This window comes from Danio aesculapii, chromosome 3, assembly GCF_903798145.1.
Source record: "Danio aesculapii chromosome 3, fDanAes4.1, whole genome shotgun sequence".
Classification (NCBI taxonomy): domain Eukaryota; kingdom Metazoa; phylum Chordata; class Actinopteri; order Cypriniformes; family Danionidae; genus Danio; species Danio aesculapii.
This window is the reverse complement of record NC_079437.1, coordinates 59,902,960-59,928,809: the sequence shown is the minus strand read 5'-3', so window position 1 is coordinate 59,928,809 and position 25,850 is coordinate 59,902,960. Positions and strand designations below refer to the sequence as shown.

Sequence of the window (25,850 nt, the reverse complement as noted above, 5' to 3'; positions counted from 1 at the left end):
ATCGTAATTGTTGCTTTTAACGTTACGCAAGTCAAGTTCGTTACAAACTTTATAGAAAACAAATAAAAAGCAAGTCTTCAGAGGCAAAGCCAAGGGATGGATATCAACTCAGATGCCACGATTGGATTGTGATTCACAAGCATTCAAATTAATTCGATTTTCATTTCGACGAGTCCAGATTTAATTCAAACAGCATTGGTTTTCCAAATAACGTGAACGTGATTATTTAAGAGCCTGGGGTACAGTTTCTCCATAAGAGGAAGCACGCAATTGATTTATTTTGTTATTTAGCAAAGTAAATATAAGTTAAAATGAGTCCAAACATAGATGTATACACTAGACATCGCATACGAGCCCACCATATTGGTACAGGGTTCCAAGGACAAAAGTCATTCAATAGCACTTATTCAAGACCAAAGGCCAGACTTTTGCGCTGTGTATGGGCATACTAACGAGCGAACTAAGACAACAAAGCACAAAGGCATAACATTTCATTGGCAAGATTTCGTATGTTTTGAAATTCTGTGCTCAACAAATAACTTTATTGATGATAATACCTTCACTACACTGACCGTAGGGCTAAGTAGCCCAACTTCCACCAAATACTAGGCAAAGGGTAGTTTTGGATATCGATGGTTCACACAAATCGTTCATAATGGAAATTCGTTCACAAATGAATCGCTCTCTCCGTAAATTAGAAGTGAAAGGGGGTGTGTTTCAAGACAATTGGACTAGACCAAATTTAACAGAGAGGGAGAATACATTCACATACACCAACACATGCTGTTTGTCGAAATACCCATGCGATCGTCTCACTTATCCATCAACGTTGAAAAGAAATATCAAATTATGATGTTCGCAATTTCAAAAAAACGTGCGCACTGACCTACCAATCATAGGTATATGTATGTGTGTGTGTATATATATATATATATATATATATATATATATATATATATATATATATATATATGAGCAATATCACACGAGTAGGCGTGCGCTGGCTTGAGGCCGCTAGGCAAGTGCCTTAGTTAAACCAGTGCTGATATAAAGCCATATCGCACTGCTACGAGTGTGATATTGCGTTTATACAACAGTTCGACGGCATAATCGTGTATATAAAAAAAGCAAATCAAACATGGTGTCTCAAAATTCCTTTTGTACGAGGAACTACTTTCTTCTGTCGTTCGTTCACATCTGCATCTGACGATCAAAACAGCAGAAATTGTTGCTAATTCACCAACGTCACTTTAAAACTAGTGTTAGCATTTGAATGATTCTCTTGCATAATGTCTAAAGTGATGACAAAACAGGTGATTTTGCCAACATTTTAAGATTATAAGGCTGAACGGCATGAAATACCAGAAATAACGAAATACTCTGTTCAATTCATCTTTAATTCAATTCACCTTTATTTCTATGGCGCTTTTACAATGTAGATTGTGTCAAAGCAGCTTCACATTGAAGATCATAGTAAATTGAAACGGTGTCAGTCTAGTTTTGTGTTGAAGTTCAGTTCAGTGTGGTTTAATATTCACTGCTGAAAGTTCAAACACTGAAAAGCAAATCAATAGCGGCGACAGCGGCGAGTAAAAAAACTTCACCAATTGACGAAAGAGAAAAATTTTTTAAACTCTAGAAAAACCAGGTTCAGTGGGGGCACGACCATTTCTCCTACGGCCAAACGTCTTGTGCAGAGCTGCAATCTAATACTCTGTTGCAATCAGGAGATTACAATCATTAACCCCGAAAAAGCCAAAGCAAAGCAAACACTACCAGATTACTATGGTATAAATACAGCACTACAACTTACAAAAGACTGAGGTTGACTTACCTGTATTACACTGAGTTTTTCTCCCCTAAGGACTTACTATGTGGTCTCTGTCGCCAACTTGTGGCAGAACATCAACGACATTCTTGCCTAAAAAGCATTATGTTGTCCAAAAGCTGCAATATTTGTCAAACTGTAGTGAGTTTATTGATCTGCTGAGTAATACACAAGGGTGAAGAGGCTGACCGAGTGCTGTTATTACGAGAATATTGCTTGGCTATCAGCCAATCAGATTCGAGAACCAGACAGAACTGTTGTCAAAGTGACTACATCTATGGCTCCCAATGGCCAATCCACCACTGCACCTTGGTCCCACATTCATTTCAAAGGAGCGCTAGCCTGTATCAAGATGGCGGCTCTATTAACTCATTCCTTCCAATGGACAACACTAGTCTACATGACATCTAGTGTATAAATATCCAAATAACAGAAATATTGGATCATCTATATTGCTGTTTACAATAGGCTAGTTTTACCGAGGCGATAGCTGAGGCTCCTTGATGATTGTGAATTAAATTTAATATCCTGGACATAGCTATTTTAAAGGATTAATACTCGAGTTCTGATGAAAACTGACCTCCTTAGTCGAGAAGCTAAACGGGCTGAGGGAAGCAGAAGAGAAAAACACCAGAGCGTAATAAAAAGCAGCTCATGTCCCTTCTGGAGCGGGCTGAAGTTAATTAAGACTGGCGAAATATAATCGGTTTCTGCTGAAGAATCAGCAAAAAAACACAACAACAACACATTTGTGCCCACATGACATCACTTCAGCTGCCAGAGCAAGCGAGCACAAACACCGTTAGCCATTTGGCAGTGGTTTCAGCGCTAATAAGCAGAGCGCTGATTTCACACAGCTGAACAGGATGATTGCCGAGCCGTTTAACATGGCTGTAAGCATGGGCAGCAGGTACATTCCTGAGGGAACCACAGCAGGTACTTTATAATAGACATATATTCAATAATTCCATATATCCTGATAATGAACATGCACATTAGGGCTGTACGATACTAGAAATATATGAGATATTGTTGTTAAGTATTTCGATATTCTTAAGATATATAATTTCCCTAGAAACATGCAACGTTTAATAGCTATGTTTTTCTATGTTAGCTATTTACCAATATTCAATAATATAACCTATCGTGATTATGAACAAGCCCCGGCTTTATACCAGAAATATATTCAATATTGTTGAGTATTGCGATAACGATAATTGTTACGATAACATTTCCCTAAAAAATGCTAAGTTTATTAGCTGTTTTTCTATGTCAGCTATATGACGATATTCAAGTTCAATATATCGTGATGATGAACAGGCCCAGTATGGCGGCACGATACTAGAAATATATGAGATATTGTTGTTAAGTATTTCGATATTCTTACGATATATAATTTCCCTAGAAACATGCAACGTTTAATAGCTATGTTTTTCTATGTTAGCTATATACCAATGTTCAATAATATAACCTATCGTGATTATGAACAAGCCCCGGCTTTATACCAGAAATATATTCAATATTGTTGAGTGTTGCGATAACGATAATTGTTAAGATATAATATTTCCCTAAAAAATGCTAAGTTTATTAGCTGTTTTTCTATGTCAGCTATATGACGATATTCAAGTTCAATATATCGTGATGATGAACAGGCCCAGTATGGCGGCACGATACTAGAAATATATGAGATATTGTTGTTAAGTATTTCGATATTCTTACGATATATAATTTCCCTAGAAACATGCAACGTTTAATAGCTATGTTTTTCTATGTTAGCTATATACCAATGTTCAATAATATAACCTATCGTGATTATGAACAAGCCCCGGCTTTATACCAGAAATATATTCAATATTGTTGAGTGTTGCGATAACGATAATTGTTAAGATATAATATTTCCCTAAAAAATGCTAAGTTTATTAGATGTTTTTCTATGTCAGCTATATGACGATATTCAAGTTCAATATATCATGATAATGAACAAGCCCAGTATGGCGGCACGATACTAGAAATATATGCAGTATTGCTGTTGAGTACTGCGATAACAATAGTTCTTACCATATAACTTCTTTCGAAAAATTCTACGTCTATTAGCTATGTTTTTTTATCTTAGCTATATTGCAATATTCAATAATATAACATCGTGATTATGAACAAGCCCCGGCTTTATACAGGAAATATATGCAATATTGTTGAGTATTGCGATATCGATAATTGTTATGATATAACATTTCCCTAGAAAAATGCTAAGTTTATTAGCTGTTTTTCTATGTCAGCTATATGACGATATTCAAGTTCAATATACTGTGATAATGAACAAGTTCAGTATGGCGGCACGATACTAGAAATATATGTAATATTGCTGTTGAGTATTCTGATAACGATAATTCTTACCATATAAATTTTCCTTAGAAAAATCCTACGTTTATTAGCTATGTTTTTTCTATGTTAGCTATATGCGGATATTCAATAATTCAATATATTGTGATAACGAACAAGTCCAGTATGGCTGCTTGACACTAGAAATATGCGATATTGTTGAGTATTGCGACAACGATAAGTCTTATGATATAACATTTCCAGAGAGAAATCCTACGTTTATTAGCTGTTTTTCTATGTTAGCTATATGCGATATTCAATATATCATGATAATGAACAAGCCCAGTATGGCAGCTTGATACTAGAAATATATGCAATATTGTTGAGTATTGTGATAACGATAATTCTTACAATATAAAAATTCCCTAGGAAAATACTAAGTTTATTAGTTATGTTTTTCTATGTTAGCTATATGCCGATATTCAATAATTCAATATATAGTGATAAACAAGCCCAGCATGGCGGTTCACAACTAGAAATATGTGCGATATTGTTGATTATTGTGACACTCCCCTAGAAAAAATCCTACGTTTATTAACTATGTTTATGTTAGCTATATGTCGATATTCAATAATTCAATATATTGTGATAATGAACAAGCCCAGTATGGCTGCTTAATGCTAGAAACACATGTAAAGTCTTATGATATAACATTTCCCTAGAAAAATCCTACGTTTATTAGCCATGTTTTTCTATGTTAGCTATATTAGCTATGTTGTAGCTATCATTTATTTAATGATATTTTAAAAAGCAGGTAAAAGACATTATTCAGAACTAATTATTTCTAATTCAGACTAAAAACAGTGGTGTCCATAAGTATTTATTTTCAGCTCTGGGTTCGCCTTTGGGCTCCAGCGAATAGCACATGTCTGTGATACGTATATTGCTATTATTGTGATAAAGATAATTTTGCGATATATTGTGCAGCCATACTGCACAGCATTGATACTTAAGGCAATTCAAAATACTGTGCATAATTATTGATTAGTTACATTATATAGTGCTTTTAGAAATATTTACATTGTATTTACACTGGTGTTAGCTTAACAGTTCAAATATGAAATTTTTTCGCATGTTAATCTGGCCTACGACACGCAAAAATATTGATCGACAATTACGTAATTATTTTGTGCGTCATCGCTGTGCAGTAATGCTCCGTAAGCATTAGTTTATTAAATTAACTCACTTTGTTTAAATTAACTCACTAATGAATTAATAGAAAAACTAAATGAAAAACTAATGAAAATTCGTAGTCGTAATCTAATTACAAGTCGTAATCATTTTATTAGATGGAGTTAATACTAATAAACTTCATTTTATTTATTGTAAACTAGTGTTAACATAGTGACTGTAATAAGCGGACTCTCACAAATCTCACTTTCAGATTAACGCATTAACGTTAACAGTAACAGTGTTTCCATCCAAAAATGCTAATTAAATTTAGGCGCAAAACTGAAATATCGCATTAAAGACGTGCGAATAAAGCAGTTTATGCTCATTTTTTCTTACAGAATAAAACGTTTATCCTACTGCACGTGTTTTTTAATGCGCATTTTCAAAATTCATGTGCAGCTTGGCATTTCCATCAACTGTTTTTTATGCGCATATCCAAAATGGCTAATAACGCGTTATTGTAAAATGTGAGCTATTGTACTTTATATACTTATACAATTTAACTTGGTTAAAACATTCGTTTACTCTGAACACATATAAAGCAATACAAAACTGTTTCATTTTAACTTAAGGATACTATTTCGCAGCTTAGGTCAATATTGTGAAAATAACATATCAAGATAAAAACTTCAGCAATTAATCGCGGCAGAAAATTTGATAACGTCAATAGCCTACTTTAAAAATCCTCTGATTATGGCTGCACAATATCGGTAAGAAAGGTTTGCAATATTTTGTTTTTATATATTTGTGTGTGTGTCTATGCATATACATAATTTCACCAGATGAGTTGAATAAAAGAATTCTCAATATTAGATCCACTGGGATGCTTTTAAAGAGGAGTGCATGTGAAAAAAAATATCAAAAAGAAATTAGAAGCATAGATAAATCTAACAGAGTAAAGATATGAGTCAAATAAACAGAGCTTTGTGCTTTACTGGGGAGCATCGGTTTAACAGTCAAGGCCAGTTCACAAACTTGGAGACGTTTGACCATTTGCTTCTGTCAAACTGAGCTCAATTCAGTCTAATTAGGGATAATCCTAAGCTCAAATAAACAGGGAAGCCTGAGCGAGACTAACGTGTCAGTTTAGGGGTTACAAAGCCTGAGATTAGCCCTGTTACTGAGCAACTATAAACCCAACAAGATTATAAAGCTCAGATTAGTACTAATTAAAGATGGTGGGGGAAGTGTTGGTAAGAGCGGTAGGATGTCAAAAGGAGCCAGGTAAAGAGGATTTACCTGACAAACCTAATCAGTATCCCCAGAGGACTTGGTTATCCTTGGGTTTTAAAGAGGAATGAAGTAGTGAAGCAACTCCTGTGAATACAGGTTTTGGATTGAAATGAACCTTCGGAGTAGATGCTAATCTAATTAAGAGTTTTATTAAAGAGTAATAAAACAAGGCTGTTCTATACTAGGAGGCTTAAATGAGGGAGAAAAAAAAAACATCCAATAATTTCTCCATTAATGATGATGAGACTATTGTAGGGAAAGTTACAATGGGAACGTTGCAATGCTCAAACAATATATTGTGGATATTTAAGAAACTAAATATAAACATAATGATATAATACAATATGATATTTAAGTATTTAGCTCAAAATAATATACAAGTATAATGATTATGTGACTATTTCAGATGGGAAAGTTGCAATGCTGAGACAATATATTGTGGATATTTAAGAAACGATATATAAACAAAACGATACAATACAATATATAAGTATTTAACCTGAAAACGATATACAAGTATTATGATATGACTATTGCAGGAGGGAAAGTTGAAATGCTGAAACAATATATTGTGGATATTTTAAAAACATATAAACGAAATGATACGATACAATACGATATTTCAGTATTTTACAGCAAAACAATATACAAGTATTATGATGATATGTCTATTGCAGATGGGAAAGTTGCAATGCTGAAACAATATATTGTGGATATTTAAGAAACGATATATAAACAAAACGATACGATACGATACAATACCATATACAAGTATTATACCTCAATACAATATACTAGCAGGGCCGGCGCGTCCATAGAGGTGACCTGGACGGCAGAATAGAGAGCGTGGCGTCCGCGACATCCCTCCCCCCGCGTCCTCACTTTTATCCGCGACAACACAATAACCAGTTATGATTATTACAGAACCGATACCGAATTGTCCACGTCTGCATTGCGGTGCACCAAAGAAACAATTAATTTTGACACCCCTAAAAGCAATATGATACAATATTTTAGTATTTTAGCTCAAAACAATATGTATTATGATCAAGTATTATGATGTTGTGACTATTTCAGATGGGAAAGTTGCAATGCTGAAACAATATATTGTGGATATTTAAGAAACTATATATAAACAAAATGATATGGAACAATACGATATATTTGCATTTTACCTCAAAACGATATACAAGTATTATGATGATGTGACAATTGCAGATGGAAACTTACAATGCTGAAACGATATATTGTGGATATTTAAGAATCGATAAACTAAATGATACAATATGACATAAGTATTTTACCGCGAAACAATATACAAGTATTATGGTGATGTGACTACTGCAGATGTGAAAGTTATAATGCCTAAATAATATTTTGTGGATATTCAAGAAACTATATATAAACAAAACGATACGATACAATACAATATTTTACAGCAAAACGATATACAAGTATTATGATGATGTGACAATTGCAGATGGAAACTTGCAATGCTGAAACGATATATTGTGGATATTTAAGAATCGATAAACTAAATGATACAATATGACAAGTATTTTACCGCGAAACAATATACAAGTATTATGGTGATGTGACTACTGCAGATGTGAAAGTTATAATACTTAAATAATATTTTGTGAATATTTAAGAAACTATATATAAACGATACGATACAATACAATATTTAAGTATTTTACCTCAAAACGATATATGGACAAGTATTATGATTATATGACTATTGCAGAAGGGAAGGTTGCAATGCTGAAACAATATATTGTGAATATTTAAGAAACTATACATAAACAAAACGATACGATACAATACGATAAGTATTTTAGCTCAAATTTCAAAATGTTTCAAAAGATTTCAATTAATGCGATCCACTTGCAGTTTCTTTGCAATGCTTTCAATGTTGTAGTGGTTTGAAATGGTTTTAAACGAAGCCCTGCAGCGCTTTTCTTTCTGTTCATAAGTCTCTGCTAATTTCATCACACTTCATCCAAAGTGTGTCATAGTAACCTATTGCCTCCAGCTCTGGATATTAATATTGTTATGTAAGGCGATCTCACAGCCAGGAGACTGTAGCCATGGAGAGCACTGGTGTTAATTAAACAGCACGTCTAAATCTACTGGGAAGGGAAAAGCGAGACTCTCGCTACATGCGTCTTCGTCTTCCAGACATACCCGTTTCTCACTCTGTTGACTGCGTGAACCATTGGCTCTACATTTGGACTTTTACGCCATCTTTCCATTATCCTCACAAACGTCAGTCCAGAAGTCATCCACTTCCAAAAGTGGAGTAAACACTAGTACGGCCTGGCTATGTGTATTGATCACTTTTAAATCTTTCAAGTAGGGCTGCGCTAAATAATAATATCGCTATTCAGTGCTTCCCACAGGTTTGAAATATACTTGCGGTGGTAGCCGGATTGAAACACCTTTACCCACAGCACATAAATGGTCAAGTACATGTGACAAACAAAAACAATGTGATTTTTAACTATATTTTTATTTATTGTGACACTACACCTTTTCTTTTCACTATTTTTCCACTATTTTTCTTACTTTCATGCTACTTAGGAGCCATGTGCACCCACGGACAGGTAAAAATGATAATAATTACTAGAAAAAAACGTGTGGATTTAAATAAGTCAAATTCGCCATTTCTATTGATGTACAAATATTTTGCAGTCAGTATATTGTAAATAATATATAGTAAAGTTTATCTGAGTTGTTTGTTAAATGATTAATCATTTCATGTTTCTCTCGCGGCTGTTCGCGCGCAGTCAGCTGCGAAAAGGTAATGCAAAAACGCATACAAATAACGGTAACTTTAGAAAGCGAAAGTAAATTACTGGTACAACCCTTCCTACTCCCCAAGAACTGTACTTATCCAGAGTGAGCAGGAGGGCTGCCAAAATCACTCTGGACCCCTCACACCCAGCACACTGCCTCTTTGAACTTTTACCTTCTGGTCGACGCTACAGAGCACTGCGCACCAGAACAGCCCGACACAGAAACAGTTTCTTCCCTCAGGCAATCCATCTCATGAACACTTGATGATAATAATTGTGGAACCAACATCACTACTTGCTATACACTTTTATACACATATACACTTATTTAACAACACACTTTACATGCCAATTTGCACATAACAGCTGCTCATTTAACGTTGTATATAGTAATAAACACGTACATACACTTGTCAATCTGTATATTTGCACTCACTACTTACTTCTATTTTAGGGCTACACGATATTGGAAAAGTCTACGCTATTTTTTTTAGTTTGCGATATATATTGCGAATACAACTTCACCACATGACTTCATATCTCTATTTGGAAAGAATTTATAATGTTAAATCAATTGGGATGATTCTTCAGTGGAAGTGCATCTCTATAAAATCTAAAACACTCTAAAATTTTGGGGGTCCCAAGCACATCTTCGTTTTTGTATGTGCTACTTGTAGTGCAATTCTGTATTTGCATGTGTTGTGAGTATTTTCATGCACATGTTTAGTCGGAGATTGATGAATTGATGTTGACTATTCACATCTCCTTAAAATCTAATAAACAATCCTTCAAATTTTTGGGGTCCCCCAACTCATTTAGGCCTTTGTCTGTGCTATGTGCAGAGCGTTTCTGTATTTGCTTGTGTTGCGAGTATTTTCTAGATCTATAAAAAGAGTCAAGACAAAGATACAATTGAAATAAAGTATCTTTTCCCCGAGTCTAACGTTATTCAAATACAGTAACTGAATGATAAAAATAAAATAATTTAATAAAACTAATCATAGTTAAGATCCCAAACGGTACACTTTCTTATATCTGAATGTTTTTAAAATCATTACACAAGTCTGCGCCTGTGGTGTAGTGGTTAGTGTGTTGACACATGCACTCCGGTGCTCATGGCAACCAGAGTTCGATTCCACCTCGCGGCCTTTTGCCGATCCTTCCCCTCTCTCTGCTCCCAATGCTTTACTGTCAATTCTCTCTACTTTCCAATCCAAAATAAAGGTGAAAACCCCGAAAATAAATAAATAAGTCATTATACAATCACAGGCATCAAAAATACATGCAAATGATAAATTATAATACAAACTAAACTGTGCATATATCCTGCGATGTGTCACATTGCGATGTCAATGCCGAAACGCTATATTGTGCAGCCCGAATTAGCTACAAATCCATCCGATTGGGTTTACATTAATTCATTCTTCCCAAATAGAGTCATTTAAGCCATGTGGTGAAGCTGCATTTAAATCTCACACACACACACACACACACACACACACACACACACACAAAAAAAAAAACGCAGAAAACCAAAATATCCTAACGTCAGATTTTTCTTAATATAATGCAACTCTATATTATTCAAAAGCCAAAAAAGGCTTTGAAAAACTCATATTCATACAACTGCACATTAAGTGCATTTATTAAATATGTCATTATTAATTAACCATCGACAATGTTATATAAAATACAGAAAATCAGCAAACTATTTTCCACAGTGCAGTGCTCCTCTATGGGAAATCTAGCAAGCTTCTACTGCTAAATACTTGATGTGCACTGGACGCTGAATGAGGGAGAGGGTCTGGCAACATCATAAATGAAACCACTGATCTGTGGAAAGGTCTTGTTGGCTGGAAAAGTCCAAACACACAGTATTGTTGAGCTCCATGTTGGCGCGCTACTGTTGGCGTCGCATAATGCACAAAAAAAATTGTTTCAGTCTCATTAAATCCAGATTATGGCAGATTATTTTGCTTGTTTTAAGGAAAAACTCACTTAATTTTGACTTATTATTGCTGAAAACAAGACAATATTTTTAGCTCGTCTAGAAAATGCTTCTTAATTTAAGAAATTTTAGATATTTGGACTAGAAACAAGACCAAAACTCAAGCGATTTCCCAGTGTATTACATTTCCCTAGAGAAAAGATATTTAGCTTTCAAAAAATAATAATATAAAAGCAAGGTGCAAACTTTTAGACACTACGAATGAACGAAAACCCGGGTAGATATTCTGACTATTATTGGCTGTTGACCTTTTCCTCTCGTCTCAAATTCCGTCATTAGTATTTATTTTCAGCTCTATGTTCACCTTCCAGCCAATAGCAAAACAGCACCTATGGGGTTAGCGGGTATAGAAATAGCAAAGCCACATCTGATTGGTCAAATTTGGATAAACTGTCATGGACGAATTCGACTGGCTTGAGGGTAGTACGCCGACATATAAAGCCATTGTGCTTTGGGCATCCTGAGTTCAAGTCCAGGTTCGCGAACCTTCTCTAACCCCATCCCAATCCCATGTTCGATATGAACATTATATTACTGAGATAGTAACTTTTTGATATTTTGTGCAACAAATCATCAAATCAATTTTAAAATACTGAAATGCAAAAAAAAAAATAATAATTGTGGCAATCTCCGCCTCATTATCATAGACAGCCCTGAGAGAGAAGCAGTCGACCGCTTGCAGTTTTACCTGCTGAAGATAATGTGTGAATCTCATTTGAATTAGGGTTGGGTTGATAGACGATGCCATCATCCATCGCCGATGGTCGATAGCCATCACGATGCTGAGCTGGCATTGTGATCCTCCGCCCCGCCCCCATCGCAGCAGCAACCCGCTCGTGAAAAATACACACTGAGGTCCCGTTTACACTAACACGTCTTAGTTTTAAAATAGCATTTTAAAACGAAAATGATTTAACCTAGCATTCCTAAAACGCCCTCAGTTCACCCTATACCGCCGAAAACACACATCACATGACCACACACACACACTCTGTCATGACCTACAGCATCTGATCTCCAGCAGTCAGCCCAGAGAGCAGTGCACGTTTATCAAGGATGTACCGCTGGATGGCGTCTCACTATAGTTGTTAAACGTGATATTTAATTATCTTGTCTCTATCTAACGACTCTTTGGCCTTTTGAATCTATCAGGTAACGGGTCACTGCGTCAGTAAACTGCTTCAATCTTTCACTTTCACGCTTGTATTGAGTCATTTTAGTGAAAAGCTCAGATACTGTGGGTTGGTTCCTGTTGGTTTTGCACCTTTTTTACCTAACCCAGGCTCATTCTGAGAACGTAGTCCCGGGGACGTTTCTGGAGACCGCGAAATACGTCCCGGGAGGTACGTATTTTTGCAGTTTTTGTTTTCGCGAATCCGCGAGAGGCCGCTGTGCACGATTTTTCCCACGCTGTTCTCGCATAAACCCGCTAGAGGCCGCTGTCAAACGACCTTCCGCCTGTCTGCCTGGATGACAGAATGATTGACCGTGCGACCGGCCAATCGGCTGATCCACCCTCCTCCGTCTCTAAACCCAACCAACGACAATTCACAAAAGCCATCCAGAAAAAGAAAAGCCCTCGTCTGATTTTTTACGTTTTCGGATTTTGACCACATTCTCACCCTGTGACGAACTTGTTCGCTTCATTTTTTGGATTTTGTTTTTGTTTTCTGGAACCGCTCTTCCCCGGACTCGAACCCGGTCATCGTCGTCATGGTCAGCCCCTCTATGTGCCTCGAGTCCGCCAGAGTACACGAAGAGCTAACCGGACAAACTGGTTGCAGCGGGAAAGCCCTCCACACAGAGGCGAGCGGCCGGCTGGCCGGCCGGCAAGCACCGAAAGGAACTGCGTCACACCGCCCCGCAGCGTTCCCTTAAAAAAATGAAATCCAGCCGTACGTACCTCCGGCTACGTATTTCGCTGTCTCCAGAAACGTCCACGGGACTACGTTTTCAGAATGAGCCTGGGTTGTTTTTACCAACCAAGCTTGTCGACGCCATTATAACGACACAGATCACTCTGCCTATTCATGCCAGAGTCCTGTGGAAAAAGTGATTGACGGGTGGTAATTTATGTGTAACTTCTCTTTATTTATTTATGATTTGGTTATGGGTAAAACTAAGACCATGCGGGTCAGGTAGTTGAAACGGAAGGTTGCAAAAAATTAATTAGATATTTATTAATTATTCATAAATAATTAATTCACCGCCGCCTACGATAACAATGCCATCGTCCATTGTGATGTTTAACGTTAGACATTGTACGATGCCAAATTGGTTGACATCGCCCAACCCTAATTTGAATTTAAAGCGACAGTCACCCAAAATGACACGATTAGGATCAAAGCCTAAAAGGGGCAGATTCAAAGAGTTATAAAACATTATTTGAAGAATATTTTGAGCTGAAACTTCACATACACACTCTAGGAACATCAGAGACTTATTTTACATCTTGTAGAAAGTGGCATCATAGGTGCCCTTTAAAACCCAATGAGCACACAATCGCAATAGATAAAGTGTACCAAAAAAGAAACAAGATAAAGAGGAAGCACAGACGATTTTCACCAGAATCTCAGTCTGAGAGGAAGTAAAGTGATGTTGAACTGTGCATGAACAACAATTATCCCCACTGTAGTGTTCAGTTCTGCTAAATAGAGGAACTGTGGGTAACACACAAGCACTTACACCCTCTGGCCGGATCCCAAGAAGACTAAACTTAATTAGAAAGCGGATGAGTGAGTCAAGAAAACCTCTGAACACACACCACAACACCACACCACAGGCCTCAGCATAGAGTCAGTGACAGCTGGAGGTTGAAGCTATCGGAGCTTTGCATCAGAAATCACTCAATTTTTGATTTATCGTGGATAAATTGGTAGTAGAAATAGAGCAGGTTAAGCAAAAGCTGCTCAATACTGAACATCTCGCAAATAAAACTCATGGCTCAACAACATAACTGATATTTAATGCGTGTTTGGTGATCCACTCACAGCTTTCAACCAAGACGCATTACGGTTTTCCACCTGATATTAACAAGCACTCAAACATGAGCACGCTTGTTCAGATTTGACCAAAACCATTCCTTCTTATTCGGTTACACTCTACATCACTCTTGTGAAAGCCCTCACTGTGACGCACGAGCACTACTGAGAACACAAACCCATGTGAAGCAGCTTACGAGCACGTGGGAAGGAAAGAAAGTGAATGAAAGCATGCTGAAAGCACTGCGATTTCAATCATAGTTTGGTCTTAAAGGGCACCTATTATGCAAAAATCCATTTTATAAGGGGTTTAAACACCGTTGTGTGTCAGCAGTGTGTGAATATAAACAGCTTCTAATAGTAAAAATGTATTACTTTTATTTTATAATCACACTTGATAGAAACAGTCTGCAGAAACACTTTGATGGACATTCTCCTTTTGTATGATGTCATTAGAGGGGGAAAGCTCCGCCCATAAGTGACCATCTCTCCCTCATTAGCATAGGACGTTAGTCATGTTTATTGAATCTGCCACTATGCTGACACACAGGCATCAGTAGCTCCGCCCTCTTTTGAAAAGAGCACAATCTCATTTGCATTTAAAGCGACAGTCACCAAATAATAAGATGGCCTCGATGCTAAAGGTTTTATTTATTATTCACTTTTAGGAAGCATTAAAATGTAGATTCATTGAGTCGCTCACATGTGATACAGTGTGAGGATTGTCTGGAAAATTCCAATGTAAACAAAAGGAACTGTGTTCATATCCTTGCCTCACCCTGGATCTCAGGGACTACTTCAGCTATAAACATTCGGTTCATTCCCGATTGGCCTTTGCTCTCTACTCAAAGTAGGCTGCTGCTGCCTTCTAAGGCAACATGCTAACTAAAATAGAGCCTAATAAGAGACCCAAGTTTGGCTATTTCAGTTCCCAAAATATATATAAACAAAATTAGAACTACCAAAAACAGCAGTGAGAAACAACGTTCATTTGCTTTTAATTTGATGCATTCATTTGATTTTTATCTGGCAGATATGTGATAAACCTAAATGCTATTGGTTGTTTATTAAAAAGGGGAGGAGCAACTATATATCCCACCCTTTCTTCGTGTTTTAGTTGAGATTGTCAATTGTGCACAATAAAAATGCACATTTTGAAGCGCTTCACATCACCTTTAAGCGCTTTCTTCAAAGATTATTTAAAGATAAAACGATTAGAAAACAATTGGTTATGCCCAGGGCCAGACGAATCTGCGGACGTTTTGCGGAATATTGGTAAAAATTTGTATCATAACTAAAACCTTAAAATGTGAAAAAAATTATACCTTTTTAACTTTTAATGAATGTTTAAAATGCAAATCCAATTAGATTAACTTTATTTGGTAAACAAAGCAAGTCTCTCATATAACATATGTACTAAAAGATAGAAAATATTACTGTACAGACTGTACTGTACATAAATGAGCTGAACATTTTCATATTAGTCAATAATATTACTGAAATTAATTTAAAACTGAATAAATTTAGATTTACACACATTTACTCAAGTAAATGAACAGAATTAATGATGGGCTAAAAATCTGCGGAATTCTGCGCACGCAGTTTCCTTGTGGGCCTAGTTATCTCTTTGGCTCGAGACTGGTCTCATTCCCTTTCATTCATTTTTAGACGTTAAAAACAGCTCGCTACCCTGCTTGATGTTGCAAACTGATATTTTCTTATTATAATATATGTATTGTCATGTATATTCATGAACACACTTGTTTGTAGAGCAAGTAGTTTGACCGTTTTCTGCCGTTTATTATTTCCATAGTCGGCTGAATCGGACGTTCCAAAACAATCGTAAAAAGCAGCGCACTTCGGCATGGCAAAATAAGGTCAATATTTGCAGTTCTTGTGCTTGGTGTATCAGTCTCAATATTAATACGTTTACAAAAACCAATTCCAATCCAATTAGTAAATTCCAAATCCAATTCATAAATGTGCAAATCCAATTCGTAAATCCAAAATACAATTCATAAACGCCCAAATCCAATTTGTAAATTCAAAATGTAATTCATAAATGCGCAAATCAAATTCAGAACGCAATTCATTAATGTGCCAATACAATTTGTAAATTCAGAACGCAATTCATTAATGTGCCAATCCCATTCGTAAATTCAGAACGCAATTCATAAACGCCCAAATCCAATTCGTAAATTCAGAATGCAATTCATAAACGCCCAAATCCAATTCGTAAATTTAGAACGCAATTCATAAACGCCCAAATCCAATTCGTAAATTCAGAATGCAATTCATAAACGCCCAAATCCAATTCGTAAATTCAGAATGCAATTCATAAACGCCCAAATCCAATTCGTAAATTTAGAACGCAATTCATAAACGCCCAAATCCAATTCGTAAATTAAAATCGCAATTCATAAATGCCCAAATCCAATTCGTGAATTCAGAACGCAATTCATAAACGCCCAAATCCAATTCGGAAATTCAAATCGGAATTCGTAAATGTGCAAATCCAGTTCGTAAATTAAAAACACAATTCATAAATGTGCAAATCCAATTCATACATTCAGAACAAAATTTATTAAAGTGCAAATCTAATTTGTAAAGTCAAAACGCAATTCGTAAATGTGCAAATCCAGTTCGTAAATTCAAAATAATTTATTAAAGTGCAAACCCAATTAGTAAATTCAACACAATTCAAAAGTAAAACGCCTTTCCCCAAAGGCTCGCACAAATACACCTTACCTAAATACATTCAAAATCCTCACACAAGTATGTATATCAAGTTCTTGAATTGACTTCCGTCACGCATTTACAAATTTATGCATTTTTGAACTCACGAATTGGATTTGTGCATTTATGAATAGTTTTTTTGTAAATTGTGCTGTATGAATTTTATTAAGTGAATGCATTATTATTGAGACTGATCTGGCTCCACATAGCAGCAGCAGCAGCAGCAGTAGTAGGAGACAGGAGTGAAAGCAGGTCAGTGGTGTGTTGCGCAGGTGCATTCAGATTCATCAGCACTAAATGGGGTGATTCAGATTTGGCCAGATTCTGACAAGTCTTCCCTAGCAACAGCCATGAGCCTCATATTACACAATCAACACCACAGTCGGCATCAGAAATGAATCAGCCAGGCTACTTGCAATGCTGATATATAAGATCGGCTCCATTGAAAACAAAACAGAAGAAAGAGGATTTGAAAGTGAATGGAGATGCTGAACATTTGAGGGTTTCTGCAGGTTTCATCAAGTCATATTCAAGACTTTAAGACCATTTTAAGGTCATGTTAAGATAATTATGAATGGAGCTTACACATGGCTATTGGCTAATGCTAAGGATATTTTCTAATGGCCTTGTTGGGTCAGTGGAAAAGATTTTTTTAATTTAAAATATAGATGTTTCTTAACCACATACACTGAAAAAAAGTGATGCATGCAAAACTGTTGCAAACTATTTACTTGTGTTGAATTTAAACAAACTAATTAAATTGAGCAATATTCAACTTAATTTCTTTGTTTAAATTCAGCCCAAATAAATTGTTTACAACCACTAAACGTAAAAAAATTGAGTAAATCCAAGGAATCATCTTTGAATAACTTTTTTCAGTGCCATAACGTTTCTTAACCTCCTAGAGCTTGAGTGTCCACATATGTGAACAGCACATTTTAGCTCTTAAGTGGCTATTTAAAATACTTTACATGTTTTATATTTTGTTACAGAGATGCAGTGTCATCCTGCAACTGTTTTTCAGCATATGAAATGTCCCAATCACTATTTTTTACTGTCCAAAACGGGAAACAATGTTGTTTTTACTCTCTGATAGTCAAAGCTAGTTTAAAAAAAAATTCTCTGTTAAATATGCATTAATAATTCAGGTGTTTTATGTAAATTCAGACCACGAGTCCACATATATGGACATCATTTTTCTCTAAAAGTACACCATATCAAAAGATGATACTTAGGTTTTACTCTAATTATGTTCCAATAAGCCCAAATAGCAAAGAGAAATAATAAATGCATGTAAAAAACTTTGGGCCTTAAGAGGTATAGATATTATATTTAATTGTCTACAGAACAAACCACTGTTGTCCAATGACTTGCCCAATTAATCCAACTTACCTAGTTAACCAAATGAATGCCTCATTCACACTAGTAGCGACTTTGTAGTTGTCTGTCGCTCTGAGTGGCGATTGAAACCATTGTGGGCGTTCCCACTTTGAGCTGTTAAAGTGTTGCTGTTGATATGAATATAATTTACACATTTACGAATTGCGTTTTTGTAAATGTATTAATAACCGAGACTGATCTGGCTCCATAGAAATTATTTTAATTCTTTTCCAAGCGATGTTTAACAGAGAAAGGACATTTTTCAGTCTTTTCTTCTGAAGTCTTATTTATTTTATTCAGTTTGGCTGGAATAAAAGAAAATAATACATAAAAAACTGCCTCCTTAAGGAATTATTATTTTCGATTATCTTCAGAACAAACCACTGTTGTCCAATGACTTGCCAAATTACCCTAACGTGCCTAATTAACCTAGTTAAGCCTTTAAATGTCACTTTAAGCTGAATATCAGTATCTTAAAAAAATATCTAGTGAAATATGTGCTGTCATATATATAAATATTTATATATATATATTAGGGGTGGGCGATATGACCTAAAATTAATATCACGATATTTTTCATCTTTTGAACGGTGACGGTATAATATCATGGTATTACTTTCAATAGCAAAATAATATACATCTTAAGGAAGAACGGACAAAAGAAAGTCTCACTTCTATCACTCTTTAAAAGTTTTGGTTTGGGTCATTGTAAATGCTCAGTCTCGTTATGAGCTGATCTTCATTTCTCTGTGTTTCTGGAATAAAGCAGGCGAGTCAGCCGCACCAATTTATGAGCAGACAGAGCAGGATTCTCATGATGACCACCGGCGCAATAACGCTCTTTGTTATGAGCCGTAGTTTCAGTGTAAACTTAGTAAAGGTGAGTTTCTTTGGCGATGATGTCTACAGTGTTAGATTTTATATTTAGCGGACATTTGCGCTGAACACGCGGTGAATGCAACGCATCGAGATTCGGGCACCTTCTACGAAAACACTCGATTGATCTCAGCTGGCAGATCAACATTTACCTCATGTCATGATCGCTGTCATCTGCTCCATTATTATTATTATTATTATTATTATTATTATTATTATTATAACTTTAGGTGAGGTTTGCAAACTTGTGTACTTTTCATTCTTCAACCGTTTGCATTTCCTGCAGTAACAAAAGCTCCCTGTTATCTGACAGCGGGAAGCGTTGAGTGACTGACAGCTAATATGAACCAATACAGCAGCAGGGTAGAGCGATTCAGCAAGTTTATAGAGAAAATCAAATCAGATTGCACTACAACCATTATATTCAGACACACAAATGCTCCCAAATATATTATGAGGGCGCATAGATTACATTTCGGGCGCTCATGCGACCAAAATGGTTGCAATTTCGAGCCCTGTAGTATAAGGACAGGTATTCAGACCACAACTGAACGTTTGAAGAAAATTGAATGCCTTATTATTTAGAATTAGCTATTATTGATGTAAATGCAGCCGTACAAGGCGCATAATTGATTTATTACAGTACTGACGGTATTAGAAAATCCATGTCGTGGCGCAATGTCACACCGGTGATGACAATGACACCGGTGTACCGCCCACCCCTAATATATATATATATATATATATATATATATATATATATATATATATATATATATATATATATATATATATATATATATATATATATATATATATATATATAAATCAAAGGAAGGACTAATCATTTTGCCCTCAACTCTGTGCACCTGAATTTGCATACATGGTCTTAATCTGTTTGCTGTGTTAAAAAAAAAATCTTGCAAAGCCTGTTAAAGCTGAACTGCAATGTTAAGTATGTGCAGCGGGACAGCACTTTTGTAATGCATTTATATGCGGTTTACATCTTGGTTTGTATGGAGGTGTTTACACCTGAGACCTCTGTATGTGCATTAGTGGTGGTTGGATTAAACAGCTTAACATGGTTAACATTTGGACTGTAACTTGGTCACGATTGTAGCCGTCATAAAAATTGGTTTTGCTGCTTGTTCAAACTACACCGTCCAGGTTATTTCAACTCAAATGTTTGGGTTAGACCATGTTTTACTCAATTTGGGGTTGTCGGGTCTCATGAAAATGATTGTGCAGCCCTAGCAGAGGGGAAAGGATAGAAAACAGAATTGGGATTGGGCCTAAACCCTCAAGAGGATTAAGATGATGATGATTATTTTTAATTTAATGCCACGTCAGCAACAAAGGTTATTTTCATGGCATTGCATTGATAAATACACAATTAAAAACATACGCATTTTTTCCCCCTGGTGGTCCATCAAAAGCAGGACAGTCCTGAACCACGTGTTATACAGTAAGGGGAATTATCTAGAACTAACAGCAGAAACAAATCCTCAAAAAGCGGAGGAAAATAAATAATAAAAACCAAGCCATTGGGTTTCTTCTGGCCAGCCGCAGGATTTCCCTTCACTGGGGTCAAATCAAAGCAGGGGTGCCCGCGGGAGCCCTTACAGCGCTGGGTCATATCAGTGATGACCCATCAGGCCTGACCTTTATATGACTCTCTGATGTCTGTCTCACTGATGCTGGATCAGTAGAAAAGAAAAACGCAAATGTATTATTCATTCAATGGCCTGAAGTCTACAAACCCATATAGTGCAACACAACACACAAAAGAGATTGTGTTTGCTTTTCCATACATGCGCTTCTGAGGAAAAACACCATCCAGAACACTGCAGCGCTCAGAAGCTGGCAGATTATTCGCTTTTACGTAAACCAGGATCAAAAAACTGCACACAAGTTGTTTAAAGGGACAGGTCACCCCAAAAGGGAAAATTCTGTCATTATTTACTCTCCCTTGTTTTTGAACACAAATTGAGATGTTTTGAAGAATGCTGGAAAATTAAGATGTTTTGAAGAATGCTGGAAAATTAAGATATTATGAAGAATGCTGGAAAATTAAGACGTTTTGAAGAATGCTGGTAAATTAAGATGTTTTGAAGAATGCTGGAAAATTAAGATATTTTGAAGAATGCTGGTAAATTAAGATATTTTGAAGAATGCTGAAAAATTAAGATGTTTTGAAGAATGTTGGAAAATTAAGACGTTTTGAGGAATGCTGGAAAATTAAGACGTTTTGAAGAATGCTGGAAAATTAAGATGTTTTGAAGAATGCTGGAAAATTAAGATATTTTGAAGAATGCTGGTAAATTAAGATGTTTTGAAGAATGCTGAAAAATTAAGATGTTTTGAGGAATGCTGGAAAATTAAGATGTTTTGAAGAATGTTGGAAAATTAAGACGTTTTGAAGAATGCTGGAAAATTAAGACGTTTTGAAGAATGCTGGAAAATTAAGATGTTTTGAAGAATGCTGGAAAATTAAGATATTTTGAAGAATGCTGGTAAATTAAGATGTTTTGAAGAATGCTGGAAAATTAAGATATTTTGAAGAATGCTGGTAAATTAAGATATTTTGAAGAATGCTGGTAAATTAAGATATTTTGAAGAATGCTGGAAAATTAAGATATTTTGAAGAATGCTGAAAAATTAAGATATTTTGAAGAATGCTGGAAAATTAAGATATTTTGAAGAATGCTGGAAAATTAAGATATTTTGAAGAATGCTGAAAAATTAAGACATTTTAAAAAATGCTGGAAAATTTAAGATGTTTTGAAGAATGCTGGAAAATTAAGATGTTTTGAGGAATGCTGGAAAATTAAGATGTTTTGAAGAATGCTGGAAAATTAAGATATTTTGAAGAATGCTGAAAAATTAAGACATTTTAAAAAATGCTGGAAAATTTAAGATGTTTTGAAGAATGCTGGAAAATTAAGATGTTTTGAGGAATGCTGGAAAATTAAGATGTTTTGAAGAATGCTGGAAAATTAAGATGTTTTGAGGAATGCTGGAAAATTAAGATGTTTTGAAGAATGCTGGAAAATTAAGATGTTTTGAAGAATGCTGGAAAATTAAGATATGAAAAATGCTGGTAAATTAAGATGTTTTGAAGAATGCTGAAAAATGAAGATATTTTGAAGAATGCTGGAAAATGAGATATTTTGAAGAATGCTGGAAAATTAAAATATTTAGAAGAATGCTGGAAAATGAAGATATTTTGAAGAATGCTGGAAAATGAAGATATTTTGAAGAATGCTGGAAAATGAAGATATTATGAAGAATGCTGGAAAATTAAGATGTTTTGAAGAATGCTGGAAAATTAAGATGTTTTGAAGAATGCTGGAAAATTAAGATGTTTTGAAGAATGCTGGAAAATTAAGATGTTTTGAAGAATGCTGGAAAATTAAGATGTTTTGAAGAATGCTGGAAAATTAAGATGTTTTGAAGAATGCTGGAAAATTAAGATGTTTTGAAGAATGCTGGAAAATTAAGATGTTTTGAAGAATGCTAGTAAATTAAGATGTTTCGAAGAATGCTGGAAACCTGTAACCACTGAGTTCCATAGTGTTTGTTTTTCTTACTATGGAAGTCAATAGATATAAGTTTTTAGCTTTCTTCAAAACATCTTCTTTTGTGTTCAACAGGATATAAACAAACTTATAAAGGTTTGAAACCCCTTGAGGGAGATTAAATAGTAAATAAATATTCAATTTTTGGGCAAACGACCCCTTTAAACATGATAAATTCATTCACAAACCCCATTTCTCTTCGGTTTCCAATAATAAGAGCTGTGATATTGAATTGTGGTCATGAATATAGGGCAGTATCACCCCCTCCTCTTTCTCTCCCTTCACAACTGAATGTTTTACTAGTTCTGATGACAAAAAACACTTTACTGCAGTAAGAGACCAAAATCAAAACCCAAACTACAGATTTTCTACTATAACCCCTGAAGAAAATATTATATAATAATCCAAATGGCTGCCTCAACACACTTAAGGACAAAGTTTAAACACTGAGGCTGCCAGCAGACACCGCCCTGACGAACTCCCGATAGCCGAAAATGACAACACACTATGGCGAAGGCTCGCCGTATGAATATTCATTTCCTTCTACCGGAGCCTCTTTGAAACTTTCGAACGTCAGCCACGTGACGTCATTAATACACATGAGTAACACCTCTCCCTGTTATTCATTCGCCAAACGTCTACGCCTTTCAGCCAATCAGCGTCGTCTTGCGTAATTAATATTCATAAGCACATTCTTCGCCATAGTAGGAATCGTAAACTCGCTTCATAGAGGAGGAACTAGAAAGTACATCGCGCCACTTGCCCTGCACAGGAAGGAAATTAGCAGATTTTTTCTTCTTCAGTATTGGGGTTCTTTTGTTAATCAGACTTTGAAAACTGTTATGTAAATACTTTATAATATTTAATCCGTGCTCAGGAAAACTAATCTCCTCCTTGATGTCCGTTAAACAAATTTAGCTTCAGATTTAGGTTGATTTAACACCCGGTTCCAGGAGCAATTAAATTAACCAGGATTAAAAATGGAAATCACAGTGATGATGGGCGATTACCTCATAAAACTGCATCATGAGGGAGTTTAATCTAATATATATATATATATATATATATATATATATATATATATATATATATATATATATATATATATATATAAATGTGTGTGTATATGCTTTACAAAACAAACAATAGACGATAGCAGAGCAGATAGAAACAGCGAAGATAAAACACAACGATCATTTTTAATCGAGTCAAGCAGAAATGAGAGCTTTGCCTCAGGAAGTTCATCCTCATGCTAGCAAGCTAATGCTAATCGACCATCATTTCCAGCGACAGGAAGTTTAACAAAAAAAAAAAAAAGTTCAATATGCTCCCAATAATGCACACAACATTAACAAAATCACAATTAAATATTATAAAACAACGTGAACGTTCATTTTGGGCAGCAGAAAATACAAATAAAATAAATATCCTGCGACTTTCTGAGCCTTTATTTTCAATAATCATTATGTAATAATGTCATAACACAGATTTAGATTATTATTAATATACGATATGCTTGCAAATCAGTAATTTTAGAGACTTTTTAAAGCTTGGTTACTTTAATGTTGTAAAAGAAAATCGAAATGGCAACTTTCCATTGCATGAGATCAGAATAAAACCTACCATAGAGTGGTTTCTTTTATTAATCGCTTTATTATGATTTAGCTTTCTTAATGACGACATTTTAGCCAAATTTAACACTTAGAATCGCTGGTTAACTTTGATGTTTCGCCACAGATTAATCAGACAACGCCTGACGATCAATTCAGACACAATCAGACGAGATCAAATTCAGATTGGAGACACAAAAACTGACCCATGCAGTCGTAAATGTGTTAAATTTCTCGCTAATCGTGCTTATAAAGGGCTGCAGATGCAGTTGGAGGACGCTGGCAGGAAATGCATGTATCAACTTGCTGTCTGGTGTGTCAACCTGCCGTTGCTACCGAGCGACAAAACATGCAAAACTACTGGTAAATATTGTCGACGCGGGCGAAAACACGTTGTGAGAGTCCCTGCGCGTTTTGTTGGAGATATTAGTGGTGTTTTTGTTGTCAAAACTTACCGTGGACCTGCGGGTACTGCGAGTCAATAGGTTAGAGAAAGCTTCCCTGACTTCTCAATGGCGCGATGAGGGAGCGGCGGCGATGCCAGAGAGCGACACACTTCCGGGAATGCCGTCACTTTCTGCGCATGCGCGAGAACCAACCGCTCTTTTTTTCTTTTTTAGATATGGATTTGTGGACCAAAATATGATATATTCTTCTTTATCTGTCTACATACATCTTTACATTTGGTTACAAAGCCAATGTTAGCATTATTAGGTATAAAGTACACATGAAATCAAAACTAACCATATTGATTTTGCTAGCTCACGTTGCTAGTTTTGTTTGTGGTGAACAATTAATCTGTGCGAGTCATTAAGAAAATTTAAATTCTTTGCCCTTGTAATCTTTGATTGAAACCTGAAAATACACTTCCTGTTTGTTTTTCAGTTAGATAGACCCTTACCCTTCTGAAAAATCCAGCTTAAACCAGCCTAGGCTGCTTGGCTGGTTTTAACTGGTTGACCAGCCTGGTTTTAGAGGGGTTTTGGCCATTTCCAGCCTGGTTCAAGCTGGACATAGCTGGTTTTGGTTGGGCTCCCAGCCAGGCTAGGCTGGTCAAGTTGGTTTTAGCTGGTCATCACCCAGCCTGACCAGCTAAGACCAGGCTGGAAATGGCTGGAAAAGGCCAAAATCCCTCTAAAACCTGGCTGGTTGACCAGCTAAAACCAGCCAACCAGCCTAGGCTGGTTTAAGCTGGATTTTTCAGTAGGGATTTCACAAGGTAAAGTCTAGATTGGATACACAGCCGGCCGGATGTGCGATATGCTAGCAG

The 25,850-nt window shown here is 35.8% G+C and overlaps 1 protein-coding gene across 1 annotated transcript in view; it reads right to left on the bottom strand.

Annotated features, from left to right (window-relative positions):
• arhgdia (Rho GDP dissociation inhibitor (GDI) alpha) overlaps positions 1-25,145 on the bottom strand; it is a 43,979-nt gene extending 18,834 nt beyond the window's left edge. Inside the window, exon 1 of the mRNA XM_056454344.1 lies at positions 25,036-25,145. The gene's annotated coding sequence lies outside the window, so the exon portion shown is untranslated. The remainder of the gene's footprint in view (positions 1-25,035) is intronic.
• Between the last annotated feature and the right edge of the window lie 705 nt (positions 25,146-25,850).